Here is a 20606-nt window from a genome sequence, read left to right as displayed (position 1 = left end):
CTGGTATATATGCATAGCACTCCTCATTGATCAGAGCACAAAGCCTCTTTTCCTTCTGCTGCATTTATGTCAAGACTGTAGATCTATGATCAGTCTAATGTAACAATACTGTTTCCTAATTTACTCTTTCTCCTGACATTTATTTTACCTTCATGTATTTCTTTAGTTAATCCCATTGATGGTATTACATACCCTACATAACAGGTTCTTTCCCATTCCATAAGAATCCATTTATATGGTTTTGTACTGCATCATGCACTTTTGGATTAGTCCTACACTGTCAGTGAACCTTCTTCTTGCCCACGTTGCCATATGTAGTCTCAGAGAATTTACTACATAAGCACTGTCACTGTAAATATTTACTGGATGTAAATGCTGCAAAACATACGTACAGCTTCTAGCTCAGCCCTTTGTGCTGGTATGTATCCTGAAAATGTAACTATAATTGGTTTGTCTTTCTTTTGCAATGTCACTATTGCAAACCCAGTGTAGTACTCCCCATCCTTCTAGAAATGTGGACCATTCACATACACTGTAAGAATGTCTGACTAACCCCTTCTGTGATTTTTTCACTCTTATTTAGCAAAGTTTTGCTTGTCAAATGTGAAGCATGAACTATAACCCTAGAGAAAATTGTAACTTAGTGTCCATTTCCTGAGATGCCTGGCAAGACTGTAATAACACCACTGAAAGTGTGTATCCTTCTCTACTGCTGCTTGTAAAACAAAAGGTAATTTACTGGTGGGAGCTATCAGCTCCGTTGCCTGTTCCAACTTCTGCTTTAACACTTTACAATGCAGTAGCACAGGGGGAAATGCATTTAGAGCAAACTCTTCTTTTTGATCTGCCTTTTGCAAATCCCAAATTGTCAAAGGCTTTGGCAATTGCAGAATGCCACTCACCCTTTCCTGACAAGGAGTCCTCCCTGTCAGTTAGATAGTGGTTCCTAGAAATTTTACTTTTTGCTACAAGAACTGTATTTTGTCTTTATTTACTTTGAAACCTGCCTCTTGCAACTATTGCAGAACTTTTATCAGCTGTGATATGTATTTTTTTCAGTCTGGGTCTGTATTAGAATGTAATGTACAACCTTGTCATCTACTTACATCCTGTAAGAACGTTTCTACTATCTGATGAAAAATGACAGGGCTGTTCTGAAAACACTGTGGCAATCTAGTCATGACACACAGTTGATTTGTAAAGGTAATGTAATCCCTTGCACCTCCCCATGTAATAATCAGAACTTTTTACTTCCCAGAATCTGTTTTTGTCTCTTCGCATAAGATCAGAACTTCTTTTCCTATGGTATATTGTCATGCACTTTTGGTTAACACTCCATTCAATTTGACTCTCTATGTTATCATCTTGCAACTTTTGCTTCCCTATTGACTTGTTTTTCTTCTGAGTCAATTGAAATTTCTGTATCTACCTATTTTTTCCATTTTCTGTAGTATACACAGTCCTACTTGATACATCCCAGTTTTCTACAAAAAAACATGTGATTTGTCTGTCAGGGCTTCCTGTAGCTAGAGGGGCTGATGCTGATCTCAGTATGTCCCTGTTCACATCCCCCAACCTCTCCACACTTACACATCCCAATGCACTTACTATTTTATACCCATCTTCATCAGTACCAAGAGAAAAAATGTTATACTTAAAATATGTTTGTTGTTATGCTCTGCCTGTTCCAGCATCCTGTCATAAACTGTAATATTATAATACTCTAATAACTTTGTAGTTAATGCTAATGACATGTTCATACTTAGTACAAATCTTTTACAATTTGAACGGTTAGCTGCTGTAATCATTAACCCTTTAAATCCTAACATATTCCTGTGTTAGTATGGAGCTGTACAGAGCTGCACTTAGCTGTTACATTTGTTAAATCCTGACAAAACTGTATTCATGTAACTTGACTGTTATTTCTGGTATACCCTACACAACATAAATGTGTATGGTTACTCTTTTTTCCTATCTGGCCACACCCAATATGTCTTATTGAGCACTGTAGCTGTGTCAGCTGAACTTGATTTTATTTTATCTTTAACCCATTAATCTGCATGTTTCTGTCCTAACCAGTTCTTTAAATTTTGTACATTTGCACAAGCTTCATGCAAATCTTTACAAGTGTCATCTGCGTGCACTACTGCACATTTTGTAGCATCCTTCTGCATAGAAACATCAGCCCTAGTTAAAATGTGTAAAACATCTTGCAAATACTGCTTAACCTGTATGTCATGTTTCTTTAACATTGGCATGTGCTTTTCATTAGGCTTTGTTGATAGTTTCTTATCTCTGTTAAAGACATTCCACTGTGAGCAGCAGGTCTGAAACATTTCAGCTGTCTCTACAACCTGTAAACTTTTAGTATGATTGAACACAGTTTTAAACAAAAACAAGCACATCTGTCTCCACGGTTCAATGGGAGTTATACTTTTGTACATACTGATCAAAACAATGAATACATTTATACATATAAACTTTTTCACTTGTATATATACCAAACAATGCTGTATAACATTTAACATCAGTACTGGCTTGTTTATATCACTGATGTAATAATGTCCATACTTTATCAAGAGTCTGGTTTAAGTTGCTGGCCACAGAATGTGTACATCTAGCACTTATGTTCTTGATGGTATCCATGTTATTTCAGAAAGAGCCTTACCATTCGGCTTACCATTTTCAGAAATGTTTAATAGGTGATTAGTTTTAAGAAGAAAACTACAAACTGGAAACTTCCTCTCTGTCAAAAATGCTGGTGAACATCGCAGAGTGGATGCAAAAATGTAATCTCTTTTCACCCACTTGGAAGTTCCTGATACTGCTGAGCTGTTCAAGACTGACTGTATTGAGGATGGCGCCAACAAAAAATGAACTAGTGCTTATCATAATACTTTTATGAATATTTAAATGGGTCTAAATTAGGCCTGGCTCACCATTGTTAAATTAACAACAGGAGGTCACACAGACAGACTGATTATACAACTGTACATTTGCATAATAAGAGATGTATTGAAACAAGCCAATGAAGCACTTCTGTGAGGTTATAAATATTTTCTTTATATAACAGATATAATACTGTTAGAATACTGCACTTCTTCAGCTGACTTGGATTACCACAAAATGGCCACCTCAAAAGTCTTTTTCTAGCTTCAAAAACGTTGTCCTCGATGAAAACATTATTTTCCTGTATTGAAGCCTTCTTTGCATTATTTCAATCCAGAGAAAACCAGTTCCTTCAGCAAGCCAAAATGTTCTTTCATTGATAGGATAGTCTGTAACTTTTGCTGCTTTGTTAGCCATGCTCACCCAGAGAAAGAAAGTTCTCACCATGCCAAAATGTTCTTTCATTGATAGAATAGTTGTAATTTTTTCTGTTGTGTTAGCAATTTCCATTTAGCTTGAACATTTGTGCACATTCAACTGTTTAGGATATCTCAAAGAGCCTCTATCATTAATGCCATTTGTTACAAATCATTCAGACATATTAATATATTTTTGTGTTCCACATAAGCACATTATGTTAAGCCAATGCATCACGTGATTCTAAAAATATATCACAGTGTTATTATGATTACCAAACCTCTGTTACTATGAAGAAAAGACAAAATATGTTTTGTTTTAAAATATGTCATCCAAGCACATTCTTGTTATTTCTTCCTGCATTTGCAGGCTCTGTATTTGTATGCTATTCCTAAAAATATCACACTGTCAGTGTGAGAGACAGCACTTTTACCAATACATGCTGTTACTGTGAGACCAAATCACATATATGCCATTTCTGAGGGAAAACCAGTTTTAATTTTATAATCATATCACAAAACTCTGCTGAAGAGACTCTGACCACAGTCCTTCTAACATTCCTGGGCTTGACTTTTCCCACAACCAGCAGACTTTATAAACCTAAAGTTAACCAATAGCTTACTTACAAATTAGAAGACTGTCTTCAACTAAGACATGAAGCTTTGCATTCCTGGGAAAATACCTCAACCGCCACTATTAATTAGTACTATTAGCTCTGAAATCTAGACAAATAAGCAACATAACATCATAAAATGACCAATCTTCTAACAAAACATGCATCATTTCTTACTAAATCTAGACTGTTCTTGAATTTGGTCAACTATCTAACATGTCAGTAGAGGACCACAAATAATTAAGATCTAGTCCTTCCTAACATAAGTCGACTTTTTTAGTGAATTCAGTAACATCCAATCCCTTCTTAACAATAAGCCTCACACTAGGCTCTCTCTCACTTCTTATAGCCCATTGTTTTACCTCAAATCAGTACAATCCAAAGTAATGCAACCTCTCCTATACAAAGTCCCAGACTAAATATCACAGGATGAACCAATAGATATGATAATGTAACCCCTTTCACTTGGACACCACATCTGGGACTCCCATAGTATTCTCCTCCAACATATCTACATAGCTCTCAACCTCTAAGCACAAACAAAATCTGGACAAAGCCCCAAAATAGGGACAAATTGTAAATATTGCTCTTATAAACTTAAAAAGTTGCTAGAATAAAAGGTCTTGTGTTACCATGTATTTTTGAAAGGTATGACATCTGAAACTCAAATAAGTGTCATTATTTAGTGAATTCAATCCTCACTGATTTGCCTAAAAAAAAACAGAAAATAACAAATTTTATGAGGAGCAGTATGAAGAAATTAGACACTGTTATTTGTCCTAACATATCTGGCTAAAGTTTTGTATATAATTTCATATTAATTTATACATTATATGTCAGTATGACTAGCTTTGATATTGTAAAGAAGCTCTTACATGTTGATCTGCAATCAGTGTTTTAAAGACTTGAGCAGTGTCATTTTACATTTCTAATGGCACATGTCTCTGAAGAAAGATTCTAAAGCCAAACTGCATAAGATTCAGCTGATCTGCAGATGATGTCTTTGGAATGTTGACAGCTGCTATGTGTTATGCTTAGAAGCTGAAAGACAGGAAAGAAATTTAATAAACAGCTGTTGGTTGATTGTCAAAATATGAAATGAAATGAAAATTAAAACTAGAACAGTTGTGACAGTTAGGCTAGTTCTATAAAAGAGCATGCTCAAGACAGTTGTCAGTTATGTTTGTGAGTTGTTCATAGATGTACTGTGCAGAGGATAACAAAAAAGGACTCACCAAGGACTGTAAACCTGCCTTTCCTCTGTTGCAATAATTTAGTTTAGATCAGGGACAGTGTTCATTACTCACATAGGAAAATTATAGCTAATTAGTTAAATCAGTTAGAGTTTTTCTGAATGTTGGATTTCTAGCCTACTGAATTGATTTCATTTTCCTGGTGATTGATATATGTTTGTTTATTGAAAATTACTGTGTTGCATTTTTAATTATTTTTGCTCATTATTAAATATTTTTATTAACTTACATTGTGGCTGGTCAATCAGTGTTTTCTTTAGTGATTTGAGAGTGCTTATACTTGCCTTGATAACTTCCCAGGCCACTTCAAAATGGCTGCTTAGGTAATTTCCTATCATTTGCTTTGCTATCTAATTTTCATAATTGGACACCCCTTTAGAAAGGCATGAATTCACTCTGATTGGTGGCAGAATTACCATATTATTTTGGGGAAGAGTCACAGTTGGAAATCTGTCAGGCTTTCCCGGAAGTGTCTGGGTGTGTGAGATTTAATTTATTTACGTGTGAGTGTATCAGAAGTCTTAAATTGAGAAAAATTGCTCTGAAGTTTGTAATAAGGAGTTGCATTAGGAGTGGCTAGAAGTATACAGTCCAGTCCCAAGTTATAGAGTGTGTTCCTGTTGTGCTCTTAGGGGAAAAATGTGAAATATTACTCCTGTTTAAGTGATAGTCTCACACTGGAGTCAGCATTCGAGATTGAAGCTCCTTAGTTACTGACCCAGGATAGCAGGGGACGTCACATTATTTGGTGAAAGTTCAGTGGGATATTATCTGGATGTCGCAAGCAGAACAAAAATATAAAGCAATAATCGGGACATGCTGTGAAAATCTGTATAGTTGAGAGGTATGTCTACAACCTCTGCATTACACAGAATATTGTGCCACTGGAAGTCTGCCAGCAGTTAAACCCTTGCCTAAATAACTCAGCCCAACTAAAGACTCTCACTTCAGACCTACCTCTACTCTACCAGCTCTTGGGTAAAGTTCTCAAGGAAATAAACTTTCACCTCACATAATACTTCAGCCAAAAAACTCTTCTGTTCTGTAATACATGATTTCTGGGCAGGTCATAGTCTCAAGACTGCACTGTGGACTCTGTCAGGTGAAGTACTTCAAATATGGGCAAGGTTGTGATAACTGGAATAATTTTTATCGACCTTGCATAAATGATTGACATTGACCACCCCACTGAGATTAAACACATGCTTAACATCAGTATTAGCCTTAAAATATCACCCTGGCTTCAAAATGATCAGATTGTGTGTTCTGAGTAATTTTAGGATCATCTTCCTCCCTACCCCTCAAAGGGAATATCAAAATGTTAGATCTTAACTTCTTTGCTATTTTCCTTATTCATTAAAAAAAATATTTTGACTTACCCCACTGACCTTTGCTAATCTATACAGAAGGCACAGTCCTTTTCCACAGACATCCCCTTCTTCTGCCTCTGCAAAATGATCAGCAAAAATTACCTATCACTTATAGATCAGATAAACAAGAAAAGACTATGCCTCAACACATCTGAAACAAAACCTATGCTCTTTGGCAAAAAGCTAAAAACAATGTCATAAAGACATGAACAGAATCTACATAAATGAAATAAAAAAAGATATTCAACCACCACAGCTGAACATATAGAAAATCCTTTAATGAGCACACATAAAAGCAAAAAAAAAGCATAAAATACTGGCAAGTGCTTTCACGGCATATAGCTGCTCCATCAGACCATATAAAATTACAAAACAGCTCATCCATTAAAACATGAAAGCATGAAAGAACCAGAATCAATCACATCAATAAATAAATGTTGTCTTTACATGGAACAGTGTCATTGCCATGTAGATAATTTCACTTTCTTCATACACATTGACTGGAAAGATGAATTGCAGTGTTGCCTGATATAAGGTTCCGTTTGTACCTGGCACTCTATAGCACCAAAATGTAGTGTTACTTTATCACTCTTGGTGTTTTTATCTTTCTTCTGAATGTTTGAATGGAAATGTGTAAATATTGTATAAAGAAAAAAACACATGATGTCAGCTATTGATGCATTCTATATCCTTTAGTTATACTGCCATTTATATTGTTAGGTATGTGAAATTCTTGTATAGAAAGTCACAATGCTGCTGGATGGCTGAATGTACTTTTTAATCATTGCTTCAAGCTACTTTTTTCTATTCTCTCAGTCTATGGCAAAGAGTTAGAAAAGTGGAAATTCATATACAGAATAATTATAATCCTGTTTACCAGACATGTATTGTCAGGCTTCTGCTTTTAAAACTTGCAGTTTTGTAGCAGTTTTCCTACAGTACAGAATGTTCAGTTTCAAAATATTGTCCACATTTTCTTTACTCTCTTGATATTTTTTCTGTATTTTGCCTCACACAGTTCTGAGATCAGTGGGTCTACTGGGTTAACACACATGCATGAATGACTGTGTGTTGACATTTACAAGAAAGTCTAAAGCCCTTTCTTGCTAACTACTTGAAAAATGTTAATTGAAACATTCAGGTTTTAATATAGGTTGGGAATTATCACACCACACTGTCTTGTCTGATGTTTCTAAATCCACTTCAGTTTCATGATGGGCACAGTCATTGTCAAATGTCCTTTTCAGTAATGTGCATTGTACAAATAATGAATTTTCCTGCAGTGTCAAAGGCACAATCTGCCAGGCACTAGCATTGTGCCTATGTCTAAATCACAGAAGTGGGACTTAGGGGTTTGAGCGAAACTGTAAAACATTATTTAAAACTGACAGATTAATTCATTACTTAATCCACAACAGTCGGGAGTGCAGGTTGATAGTATCTGTATTCAGTGCTGAATTCTTCTTAGCAGAGCCTACCCTTCCCATAATTTATAGAACAGCTGCAGGCTGCCAAGATGCGATTTGTAGAAAACCTAGTTTCTGTTCCCATGTGAGCTACCATTTTGTTCATGCTATAGTTTCTGTAGCAAAAGTAAAGCTGTAACTAATGTGCAGCTGCTGACAGTTACGAAAATGACCTATGTCAAGTTTAAATATTCAAATGATGAAACTGTTTTGGTTGTAATGATGGAACTGATCTGTCAGAAAACTGTGTCGGTATGTTGTATGACCTGCATTTGCATAGGCATAAATGAAATCATGGGTACAGATTGTTCAATTTGCATTTTTATTGGATGGAACTGTTTGCATTCATTGGCCAATAGGGTCATAAGTAGGTTCATAGGCAGTTACTAGGCATGATGACCAGGAGATCATTGTGGAGTCTAGCCAGTTTCTAATTGTGCCAGTGCACTGCCTTGTTAAATTGCTTGCTCAGAGTCACACAGTAGGCAAAGGGGGGCTGATAGAATCAAACCCAGAACCAATTTTTTTGAAAAGAAGTGCACCACAGTGATGTACTCAAATTGTCAATGACTAAGTGATGCCAACACTGCAAATGTTAAACAGGTTTGTTTCTACTACTTTCAGGCTTCAAATCTATACAACACTACATCAGATATTCAAAAGGTCCAAAGTCAGCTACTTTTGCTGGCAGCAAACTATAACGTACAGATTTGTGTTTGAATCACACATTTTCATATTGTGGTATAGGAAATGAAACAAGAGTCTTTAAGTGGAAAACATTCCAGGCCTTGCTCAAAAGAAATCTCTGTGTCCAGTTTGCCTCGTGTGGTTAAAGATTAATTAACTAACAAGTCACAAATTTTGTAAACACTTACAGGATTTCTGATACCTTGTTTTAGTGCAGGTTTCTTTTCCATGCTGTATAGTAATGTCTCACATTTCTTTTATAAGTTATACAGATTCTGACTTTCCTAATAAGTTCTGATTAAAGACATGGAATGTGTGCTTTTTTATCTCATATGATCTTGAAAGTGAAACATTCAACAAAACGGAAGATTTGAAATAAAAAATACAAATATATCATTCAAATAAACACAGTTATATATGCTAATTGAGTCTGCTACTATCAGTATATAAAAAATATGTATTTGGAACTTCGGTTGTAATGACATTCTTTAGTAGTCTTTCAGTGGCTAGCAGAAAAAAAAGTGTTTTATCCCAAACTGACAAGCACAATATATCTTACCAGAATGGTTCTAGTTTCTTCTGTTATAGCATATAAAAATCTTAAGTATCACAAAATAGGTCTGGCAATGTAGTTTTATATTTAAATGAACTATTACATTATTTGCTCCTATTAACTCTGGATATTAGCCTGTGACTGGATCCTTTCAAATTATTCTCCTGAGCTATACCCCAGCATAATCCTGTCCAGTGGAAAATCCTCAAGACTATCAGCACCTTGGCTATCCAAAATAAGCACTTAGAACCACATAGGGCCGGCCTCACTATGAACTGTAATCTTTTTGCTATAGTCTATATTCCCCATGCATAAGCACAAGATAGTGACAGTTCTTTATAGTGGGCACCCATGCAAGTGGAACTTAACATTCCCTGAAATATCAGCAATGAATTAATGTTAACTTCTTGAACTAGTGGACAAACAAAGCATATACTGGACAAACAATGCAGATGTATGCCCACGCTTTTTGTCCCGAGAAGAGCGGTTTCTTCCTCCCTGCCCCTGCTACTGCAGTGGTAAAAGATCTGCCACCTGAACCTAACAGGGCATTGGTATCAGAGACACTGCCATTATGCCATTGGGTTGGTCAAAGGTTTATTTCCAGAACAGAGAATCAAGTTTTACGCCTCATGTACTGTTTACATTAATTATGACTCCACGTAAGTTATATAATAATGTCACCACTTCACTGTTACTATGAAAACAGGCTGTTAGTAAATATAAATCAGTTTCAAGGAACAAAAGGATTGAAAGCTCACAACATATTTTGGAATCATCTAATGCTAATTATTTGCAGTCTCCAACTCTACTTCCTCAGACTTCTGATGATTATTCCTTTAATTATAGTGATCCTTGCATAGCAAATGTTACCATCACAATTTTGAAATGGTTTCATTTAGAGTCTACCACCCAGCACCCAGTAACAGCAGATGCAGTACTGGAAGAAGAGGGCAGAAACTGCTTTGACTGTACACTGAAACGCTGCATCACTGAATTCAAACATTATGTTGTTGAAACTATCATTGTGTAGTGAAGTGGGGTCTGGCTGCACTGCACACTGCAGATTATGCTGAAGCAATATATACTGGAGTTCTTTTTATAGATGACACTAAAATTCCTTAAATGTGTCAGATGTGCTAGTGCACGTGTGTGTGAGTGCATGTTCCAGACGTTTATTGCAGTTCTATCCAAGAAGTTTAGCTTGCAGTTATAGCTGAATTGTTCCAGTGCAGTTTCATTTCTAGCTGTTAGAAAGTACAGTTCTGTAAGTTTAACTTACCCATGTAGTACATGTTCAAATTATCACTGCTGCAGTAGTCTATAGGTTGTATCCTGCCTAGGATATGGCAACCAGTCAATTTCCACATGCTTTAACCCCCTTCCCACACTGTCAGTTTGTCTCCTTGTAAGCTATGCCCTTTTGAAGGGAGCTGTAAACAGTTGGAGTGGTTAAAAATCTTCAGTACTGTCTTGCCCCAAATAAAAATGGGCAGCTCATCCTGAATTAAACCAATATGTAAATAACAAAATCTATCCTTTTATCCTCAGTAGAACTATATAAAAGGTGACTTGTGGGTGGGTGCAGCTACTGAGTACATCTACTGTTAAGGCTGTGTACAATGTACACAGCAGTACTATTTTCATCACTCACTGCTGCAGCAGCCTAGGGGTAGACTATCATGGCTTATTCAGCCTAGAAGGAAGGAAGGATAGGTAACCATTTCAAATGCCAATCTGCTAGAACAAGGCCTGAAATGCAAAAACTGAATAGCCAAAAGATCAGACTTGTATATACCAAGTCCAAGATGCCTTTTCTCAGATATTCCCTTTGCTTTGAGCCATGGCAATCCTGGAATTGGTATATATAAGTTTGGGGGGTGCTTGACGCCTGCAAAAAGAAGTTTTAAGGAGAAGAGCGATTTTTGAGATTCACTCTTCTATGAGTTTTCAGTCTTTTCAGCACTCAGCAACTGGGGAATGGTTTTAGCAAAGCCTGTTCTGGACCTGGAGAAGGAATTCAGTTTGCAGTGTTTTGTAAATGAATGGAAAGAGGAGCAGGTTGCTTCCTGTAGAATGCTTCCAAAGTATACCATTTTCCAGTACGCCATTGTAGAAACTAAGGCCTGAGTAGAATGTGCCTTAACACTGCCTGGAATGGATTTTACATAGTGGGAATAATTAAATACAACAGCAGAAGATACCCACCTGAAGAGGAAATAAATAGCTGTTTGGTTTTCCTAAAATAGTTACGTCAAGATAGATCCTGTACTGCCTTTACAGATACAGTGTTTGTAGAATATTTCTGGTTGTTTTTAGGATCTGGATAGAAAACAGGGAGACTGATGGCACTGCTCAATATGAGCTATTAAACAACCTCAGGCAAAAAAGGGGGTTATGTGTAGATAGACCTTGCTTTATAAAAAAGCAGGTGGAGTTTTCCATCCTTGAGAGCTTGGAACTCAGATACTCTTCTTGCAGTTGTCAGAACAATTTTACAAATAATGAATCTTCTGTCAGGTTGAGAGGCAGAGTCAAAGGCTGAAATCCTAAAGAGGAGGAATCTGCCTGTGAGAAGATCTCAGGTGTGAAACCCCTTTTAGAAACTGTTTGCTTATAAACAGAGAAGAAAGATGCAAATCTATGGGTAGATATTCTGAAACAGCTGCAAGTATAGAGGAATAAAAGGGCAGAGGATATTAACTTGCACTAATAATTCAGCACCAGTGATACCATAACCATGATGGATCCCTGGTCATTTGCTAGGTATAACCAGAATTTTTTTTTCCATGGATGACAGTAATTAAGGTATACATTAAGAAAATTGATTGTAGTAAACATCATCATCATCATACCCTGGATTCATTGTTTTGTTGATGACTGACATTGTATTTATTATTTAGTATTGAATAAATAAAAAAGTTAAACAATTAACTATGCATTTACATTTTTAATTTAGCATGGTTTTGCAGGTACACAGGTATGAAATGCTGTGTCTGGGTTATAACAGTTTGCCAAGCACTTAGTGCAGATGAGAAGGCTAAGAGCTGTTTAAAACATTGCTTCCTGTAGTACAGCATTTAATTCCCTCAGCCTTTGTCTCCAGTGTGGCTCTGACCAAGTTGCTGTACCAAACACTACTTTTGTGCTTCCCCTGAACAGGGACATATGTGTCAAGTGGGCTGTCCCAGGCTGTTAGTAAAAGTATTACACATTTATCTTTTTGAAAATTCCTGCACCCTTCACATAGACACCGATTTGTGCCTCACCATATGCTAATTAATTATGAACCCTAGCACATCTCTTGTAATTTAATTAGTTGCCAGATGCAATTTCACTAAATGTTAGTTTCAAGGGAATAGTCAACTCTTTCTCACTCTAAATCTGTTTTCAACGTGAGTGTATTTGGTTTAGAATATAGCGGCCAGCATATTTGCTGTAAAATTTGAAATAAAATCCATCTATCTCTGAGAATTGGAAAATTGAAGAAGAAAATGGTATATACACTGACAGCTTTGCAGTATCTGAGGAGATAAAGATAAGTTATGGGATGATGACATTATTGGCAGGTTAATGATTCTTTACCCTGCATAGGACCCAGTTTGACCATGATCCAGCTCTGTTAACTCTAAAAGTGTATGCTACAAATATACAGCATTTCACCCATTCAGGTAGGTCAGATGTGTGCTGCATGATACCAGACAGGATAGCTATTCTTTTTTTTTTGAAAATCTTTTTATTTTATTATCTTATAGACAAACAATACAAACCACAGAAGAACACTGTACAACAATAGGGAAGACATAGGGAGGTAAAAAATGAAATGCCAGTACCCCCCCCCCCCCCAAAAAAAAAAAACAGTATGTTACATGCAGTAATATTTATGAGTTCTTGTATGTCTTGTGGGTTGTTGAATAAAAGATGCTGCAGCATCTATATTGCTTTGCTCTATCATTGCATTAAAGAATTAATGAATTAACAGGTCTCAACTGTGCAATATAGCTTAAACATGTAGCATTTTAGTAATATATTTTTGCAGTACTCTCTTTACAGCCTCCAGCAATTTAGAAGGTGTTGACATTCGCAGGTCACATAATCTGCATTATTTGCAGCAATGATCAGAACCATCTGATTTTCAGCATCCATTATGCAGTCATTGTTGCATATTACAGTGATGCAGCCTTGTCTACAAGATTGGTTTGTGAAGGATTTATGCATTTGGTTAAAACTTGTTACTGTGTTTAGTAGTTAGAGCAGAGAGCTAAACCTCTTACTTGCTACTGGGCTGCTGCTTTTGTCAACAAGGTACATGGTTTGAATATTTTGACCTTAAACGAGTCACTTAACAGGACAGTAGTTTGGGGCAATTTTGGACTTCTGGTAGGCTCCTTAAAAGTCTCTTGGTGTGTATGCCTAGTAGCTATGAACTTGTGGTTCTTTTTTGCCATCTATTCCTTCCTGCATAGCTGATCTGGTTTAGGAATAATATCAGAACACCATTTTTTAACACAACATAGTCCATTTATTCTTCAAATGCAGCTGGCACTGTATTTGAAGATGAAGCATTGAAATGCAAAGTAATTTGTCAACAGCAATACCTAATTTAGTAACAGTCCTCCTTAATATGGAATTATTCAAATGACTGACATTGGTAGAGACTGCATATATTCACAGCATATGTGATCAGGAGGTTAATTCTATGCTCTAATCCTAAATACTCTTGTATTTAAACTGTGCTACACAATTTGTGTCTTACGGTGTGATGCTAGTGATCTTTATACAATTTCATGTAGTTCATCCGAAGCTACCAATAAAGTAGATGTAATTTATTACTTTATAACAATAAGGGGTGTACACAGTCAACAAAGTACTATAACTGCTGCTGGGTTTGGGGGACCTATTATGTGGATGAAAGTACATTATGTTCACATCATTGTTTTAAAATAGTCTTAGGCTTTTCAGGACTAGTGTGTGTGTGTGTGTGTGTGTGTGTGTGTGTGTGTGTGTGTGTGTGTGTGTGTGTGTGTGTGTGTTTACATTGGAATACTTCACTATGGCTACCATGTTTTGTGTGAAAGAAATGTGAAATATTCTACTTTGGCCATTTTATTTTAACAGAGAAATCTGAGAAAGATGCAATCAGTAGTAACTGCTAGGGTTGAGGAGTGTCTGTGGATAAAAATGACTTACTCTGCTGAGTTAATAAAATTAAAAGCACATTAGTCTGTCTTTGTAGGACTACTGTGTAAAGCAAATTGACAATTTATGGTGGATATTTTTATCACAAACATATTTATTTTATTTATTTATTTTATTTTACTTTTGTTAACCGGGCTAGTCTAGCTGGATACATATCCTTTTTCAGTAGAGGCCCGAGGAGAAAAGCTCCAACATAATGGTTAATACAAGTCGAAAATACAAGTTATAAAAAGAGGGTACATGTTACATTTACAAGATGAGAAAAAAATTACATAAATGTTATATAAGACAAAAGAACAAACAGCAGGTTATACATAGCAGTGATTTCTTATATACTAATAGTATATAGACTAGTTCAAGAATCACCCCGCTTACAATTAGGGTTGAGAGGTTTTAAAGATCTGCGTAAGGGAAATGGACTAAGGAGATAAGGGACTAGATGGGTTTGAGATATATAGTTAGTCAGGTTCACGACATGGGCATAGCCATTGTGTCTTGAGATATTCTTTAAGGTTGTTTTTGAACTGATTGTGCGAGGTTGTAATTCTAAGGTAGTTTGGCAGGGAGTTCCACGGCTTGCCAATGGAGTTGGCATAGAGGGCATCACCACCCGAGTTCTTAGCTTTAATGGTTAGGATCTGGGTGCTATTGGATGATCGAAGACTATTAAGGTTAGTGTATGGGGTCAGAATGCTACACAGTGAGGGAGTTCTATCTGGTTGGTTGATTATTTTACAAGCTTCAGTGAGTTGGTTAAGTTTGAGAAGGTTGGGCAGTGCCAACCAGCCAAGTTTCCTAAGGTTAAGACAATGGTGGGTGCGATATGGGGAACCTGTTATAAATCTAGCAATGTGATTATAGGCAAGAGAGAGCATGTTAAGTTCACGTTTATTGAGGAAAGAAAGGACTGGGGAAGCATAGAGGAGGGTGGAGAGGAGATGTGTGCGGGCAATAGTTAATTTGGCAGTAGGAGTTAAAAAATTTTTTATTCTGTACATGGATCCAAGTTTTTTGTTAACAGATTTTACGGTTTGGGTAATGTGTATGTCAAATTTGAGCTTATGATCAATAGTTACACCTAGTAATTTGGTACTGGTGACAGGGGTTATGATAGTCCCATTGTTGGATTTAACATGGAAGGTTGTATTGTTATTATTTGGGAGTTCTTTTCCTAGGGGTGAGGAGACGTTGGGGAAAAATAGTAGCAATTTGGTTTTAGTTGGATTGAGTAGGAGTTTCAAGTCGGTGAACCATTTTTCAACTAGAGTAAAACAGAGTTGAGTGGTGGTTTGGAGATTCAAGAGGGAGACATCTGAGCAGATCAAGGTGGAGTCGTCGGCATATTGGATGCAGGTGGATTTAGGGATGACTGAGTGAAGGTCATTTATGAAGATGGAAAACAGAAGTGGACCCAATATCGAGCCCTGAGGAACGCCTATGGTATTGGGGAGCAGGCCTGATAGTCTGTTTTGCCACAGGACAGCTTGTTGCCTACCAGTGAGGTAAGCCTTGAACCAGGTTAGTGCTGGGGTGTCCAGATGTAGGATTGCAAGGGTGTTAAGAAGGAGCTGGTGATTGACCATATCGAATGCTTTTGATAGGTCAAGAAAGAGGGTGGAGGATATTAGTTTGTTATTACGATTGTTATTAATGGAGTCGACAAAGGAAAGGAGGGCAGTGGTTGTACTGTGGTGGGGGCGAAAGCCGTGCTGGGAGTTGGACAAGAGATGATTAAAGGTTAGGTAGTGAAGGAGTTGTTTGTGGATGCATCTTTCCATAATTTTCGCTATTGGGGACAGTGTAGCTATTGGTCTATAGTTTGATATTTCCGTGGAGGTACCTCCTTTGTGAAGCGGAATGATGTAAGAAATCTTCCAAATAGAGGGGATGCTAGCTTCAGTTATAGTTCTATTGATAAGGATTGATATAGGGTAGGCGATTACATCAGACGCAATTTGTAAGAATTCCGCTGGGAGGTGATCAGCCGCTAGGGTGGTTGGTTTGAGCTTTTTTAAGAGGGTACGTATGTAAGAGGAAGAGACTGGCTTTAAAACGAAAGGGGTAGGGGCATCATCATGAGGTTGCGTGGCAGATGGGGGAGAGGAGGTTAGTTGACTGGCTAGAGTTTGGATAGTCTCAGTGAAGAAGGAGTTAAAGGTATTGGCTACTTCTTCCTGCCCTTTCTCAATAAGTTTCTCGGGGGTTGGGGTAGTAGTTTTACCTGGGTGCAGGAGGTTGTTAAAACCTGCCCAGAATTTCTTTGGGTTGTTCTGGTGTTTATGCTGGAGGTGGCAGAAGTATTGTTTTTTGTCTTGGGTAATGGCTGTTTTAGTAGTGTTTCTTATCTGTTGAAATTTAGTACGATCTTGGGGGGTTTTTGTGGCTCTCCATTTATCCCAGGCTTGGTCACGGAGTTTAATTTTGGTTTTTGTTTCTCTAGTTAGCCAAGGTGCTATACGTACTTTGGATCTAATTTGTCTATGTGGGGCATGTGAGTCAAGTATCTTAAGGAATGTGTCGTTGAAGTGGGACACACTCTCCTGGAGGGGTAGAGTTTTTAATATGGTCCAGTTGCAGGATTTTAGGTCAGCAAGAAATAGTTGTGGGATAAATTTCTTTTTGTTTCTGATTAGTCTATATAAGGGGGGGTTGGAAGTTGGGCATTTATGTTTAATAATATAAGTTATTAGGTGGTCACTGAGGTCACTGGGAAGGGTGCCTGTGGTATAGTTGTTTGAGTCTCTATTGGTAAGGATCCAGTCAATGGTACTTTCTTTTTGGAGAGTATTGCCTATTCTGGTTGGGGATAGGATATGTTGGGAAAAACCATATAGGTTAATAGGTTGTGGAGTTGTATGGGTAGAACAGAGAGACCAGTCAATATTAACGTCCCCAAGTACTATGGTTTCTTGTGGGTAGCTGGTGGCTAACCAGCACAGGGTTTGCTCCAGGTTTTCTGTATTCTTCCCTGGTGGGATATAGGTAACAATGAGGTTGATGCATTTTTGAGTGTTTAGGCATATCTTTAGGGCAATAAGTTCTAAGTTAGAGATTATAGGAGGTTGTAATGGATTCATAAGGATATTTAGGGTATTTCTAAACATAACAGCTATTCCTCCCCCTTTTTTCTTTGCACGATCAGCCCTGAAGATATTATACCCGGGTGGGAGGATCTCTAGATCCTTAGTGGTGGGCTTTAGCCATGTTTCAGTTAGACACATAATGTCAGGGGAGTGAGTAGCTATCATGGCATGTAGGTTGTGAATTTTGTTGTTAATGCTTCTTAGGTTCAGATGTAGTATTAGAAGGGAGTTGGTAGATTTTCGGGTTAATTTAGAGGGGTTAGAGTCTGGCACAGTGGTGGGATCTGGGTTAGGATGGATATCACCATCTATGATTATTCGATTTTTCAGGTAAACTAAAAATCTTTGTAGTTTAATTAGTAATTTGAGGTTGGTTTTGTTAGTTGGAGTTTTAGGGTGGTGAAGTGTGGGATGGACTACTTTGTGGGATATAGTTTTGTCCTGGTAGAGTGAAGATGGAATAGAAACGACATAGAGATTGGATTGGGAGTTAGTGTGGCGCTTAGGGAAGAGGATTCCTATCAGAGATTGGTTTTCATACTTTGTGAAGAAATAGATAGTGACGAGTAGTATTGATGTGAGGGGGGTGATAGAATAAATTAATTTGGCCATGATGGAGATAGGGAGAGGGTATTGGGAGGGGGAAGAGACTTAGTGTTAGATTTGGTAATGGGGGTGGGCCTAGGGGTGGGAGGAGTAGTAGGGTGAGTCAAGGGAGCTTTGGATTTGCGAGGGGGGAAAGTGGGAGGGGCTGGCTATTCCTATAAATGTAGGGGTACTGGGGGCGGGTGGGATAAGGGGCAGGGAGGGGAGCGGAGCCCGAGGCGAGGGCGGCGGAGCGGGCATACACCGCCAGGAGTTCACAAGGTCTTAGTGGGAGCAGTCGTTGAGTGCAGAACTCAGCACAGAGGAGTTTCTACTACTGTTATTTGTACTTATGCAAGGAAAGAAGCAGTTTTCCAGGTATTTTAGTTAGCACTGTAATTATTCTAGTGGTACTGCCAGGTTCCTGAGACTAGAACGCTATTCTTAGCTATTAAAGAGATAACAATGCTTTGAATTTACCCTGTATTTTTAATAGAGGTTAGGTTGAAGTTTTTGTTTTCCTTTTAGGAGGTAAGTACTGGTCAGAGCATTTGCTGTAGTGAGTAGTCCAGGTAGGAGCGTTTTGGCTCTTGGGAACCACGCGTTGTTAAGTTAGGGTGGGGGGCTTCCTGTGATACAAGGGAAAGAGATAGGATGTTAGAATAACTAAGGTTAAACTAGGAAAACGCAGATTAAAACAGCTTTACGGTTAAACCCACATACAGTCTGGAAAAAGTGTTTAAAACATTATATAAAAACAGTGCATGTCTCAGACACTATCACATCAGTACCATTTGATGAGTCAGTTTCATACAAGCAATCTTGCAAAGTTTAGTCATTTCTCACTGGTTGCTTTTAACCAAAGTACAGCACAAAGTAGTATAACAAAGTTTAGTCAACAATCTCTAGTTAATCTTGACAAAGGTACAGCTCAATACAGGTCGTTAATTGAGTTTGAAAGAGGACGCCAACTTTATATCAAAAAAACACGTGCAGACACTTTGTTTTTTGCTTCAGCACTAAAAACCAAGTCGCTTATTAGATATAAGCAAAATGACACTAAATATGTGCAAAATACACATTCAGATACTTTATAATAGGTTCAAATATCGTCAGACCTAGTCGCTATACAATTTGGTAAAAAGACGCCAGATGTGCGTCAACAGCACCTGTAGAACTTTTTAGTTAGATTGTCACCTCTACAGCTAGCAAGCAGACACGCCACAGTGTATTCTCGCAACAGCAGTACTAGGTATAACAGTGCAATGCAAAGCAGTAAAAAAGATCACGAGCTAATATGATAACAAAAAGCTCCAAAACACTTCAGTAGACACACAGTTAAGGTTACTTGTCTATATATGAGTTACCTTTAGGCCAGGAGATACGACCGGGCAAGCAGACAGGCAGTACCAAATGTAATTCAGTGTAAAGTTAGCAGTGAACCTGAAGGATTATTTAAAAACTTCCTGACGTCAGCATACACCGCCAGAAGTTCACAAGGTCTTAGTGGGAGCAGTCGTTGAGTGCAGAACTCAGCACAGAGGAGTTTCTACTACTGTTATTTGTACTTATGCAAGGAAAGAAGCAGTTTTCCAGGTATTATAGTTAGCACTGTAATTATTCTAGTGGTACTGCCTGGTTCCTGAGACTAGAACGCTATTCTTAGCTATTAAAGAGATAACAATGCTTTGAATTTACCCTGTATTTTTAATAGAGGTTAGGTTGAAGTTTTTGTTTTCCTTTTAGGAGGTAAGTACTGGTCAGAGCATTCGCTGTAGTGAGTAATCCAGGTAGGAGCGTTTTGGCTCTTGGGAACCACGCGTTGTTAAGTTAGGGTGGGGGGCTTCTGTTTTCTCGAACAAGGCAAAATTCCAAAGTGTTCTGGCTCTCTAATATACAATCCAAGTCTACTGGGACATTTGGCTCACTTTGTTTCTCCAAGCGATACTGGGGTCAGTTGAATATAACCAAGTTCTTAGCTGGCAGTTTATAAAGTGGTTGTAAATGAGAAAAGATATTAGTGGAGTAAGATGAGAGTTTGAGAGGCATTTTATGGTGTAAATGTTCTAAAATGGGTTATTTTGTCATTATTAGTCAATACATTTTGCTTCACTGCCTGCTGTGAAAATTTCACTACAAATTGAAACACGCTTTAACAAATGTTGCAGAATTAAACAAGAAAACTAATTTAAATCTATCAGGGAGGTAAATACAAAAGAATGAATGCAGTTAAGCATGGTCTTAAAAAGGCTATGTGTAGGGGGGGTCAGGGGTCAAAGGTACACTATCTGCCACATCTCAGGAGGCATTCTTATATTAAGGAGGACAGCTTTTGAATTTTAACTGAGAAGTCCAGCCTGTCAAGTCCATTACTCTTTTAATGAGGATACATATTTACATTTTCAAGATGAATAAATTATCTGCAGAAAGTGGCAGCAACACTAATACTGGCTGTGATGCCCGTGCCCTGGCCTAGCAATCAAGGAGCCTC

Source organism: Protopterus annectens, chromosome 13.part0 (genome assembly GCF_019279795.1).
Source record: "Protopterus annectens isolate FY-2018-M chromosome 13.part0, PAN1.0, whole genome shotgun sequence".
Lineage (NCBI taxonomy): Eukaryota > Metazoa > Chordata > Ceratodontiformes > Protopteridae > Protopterus > Protopterus annectens.
This window is presented reverse-complemented; position numbering follows the sequence as displayed.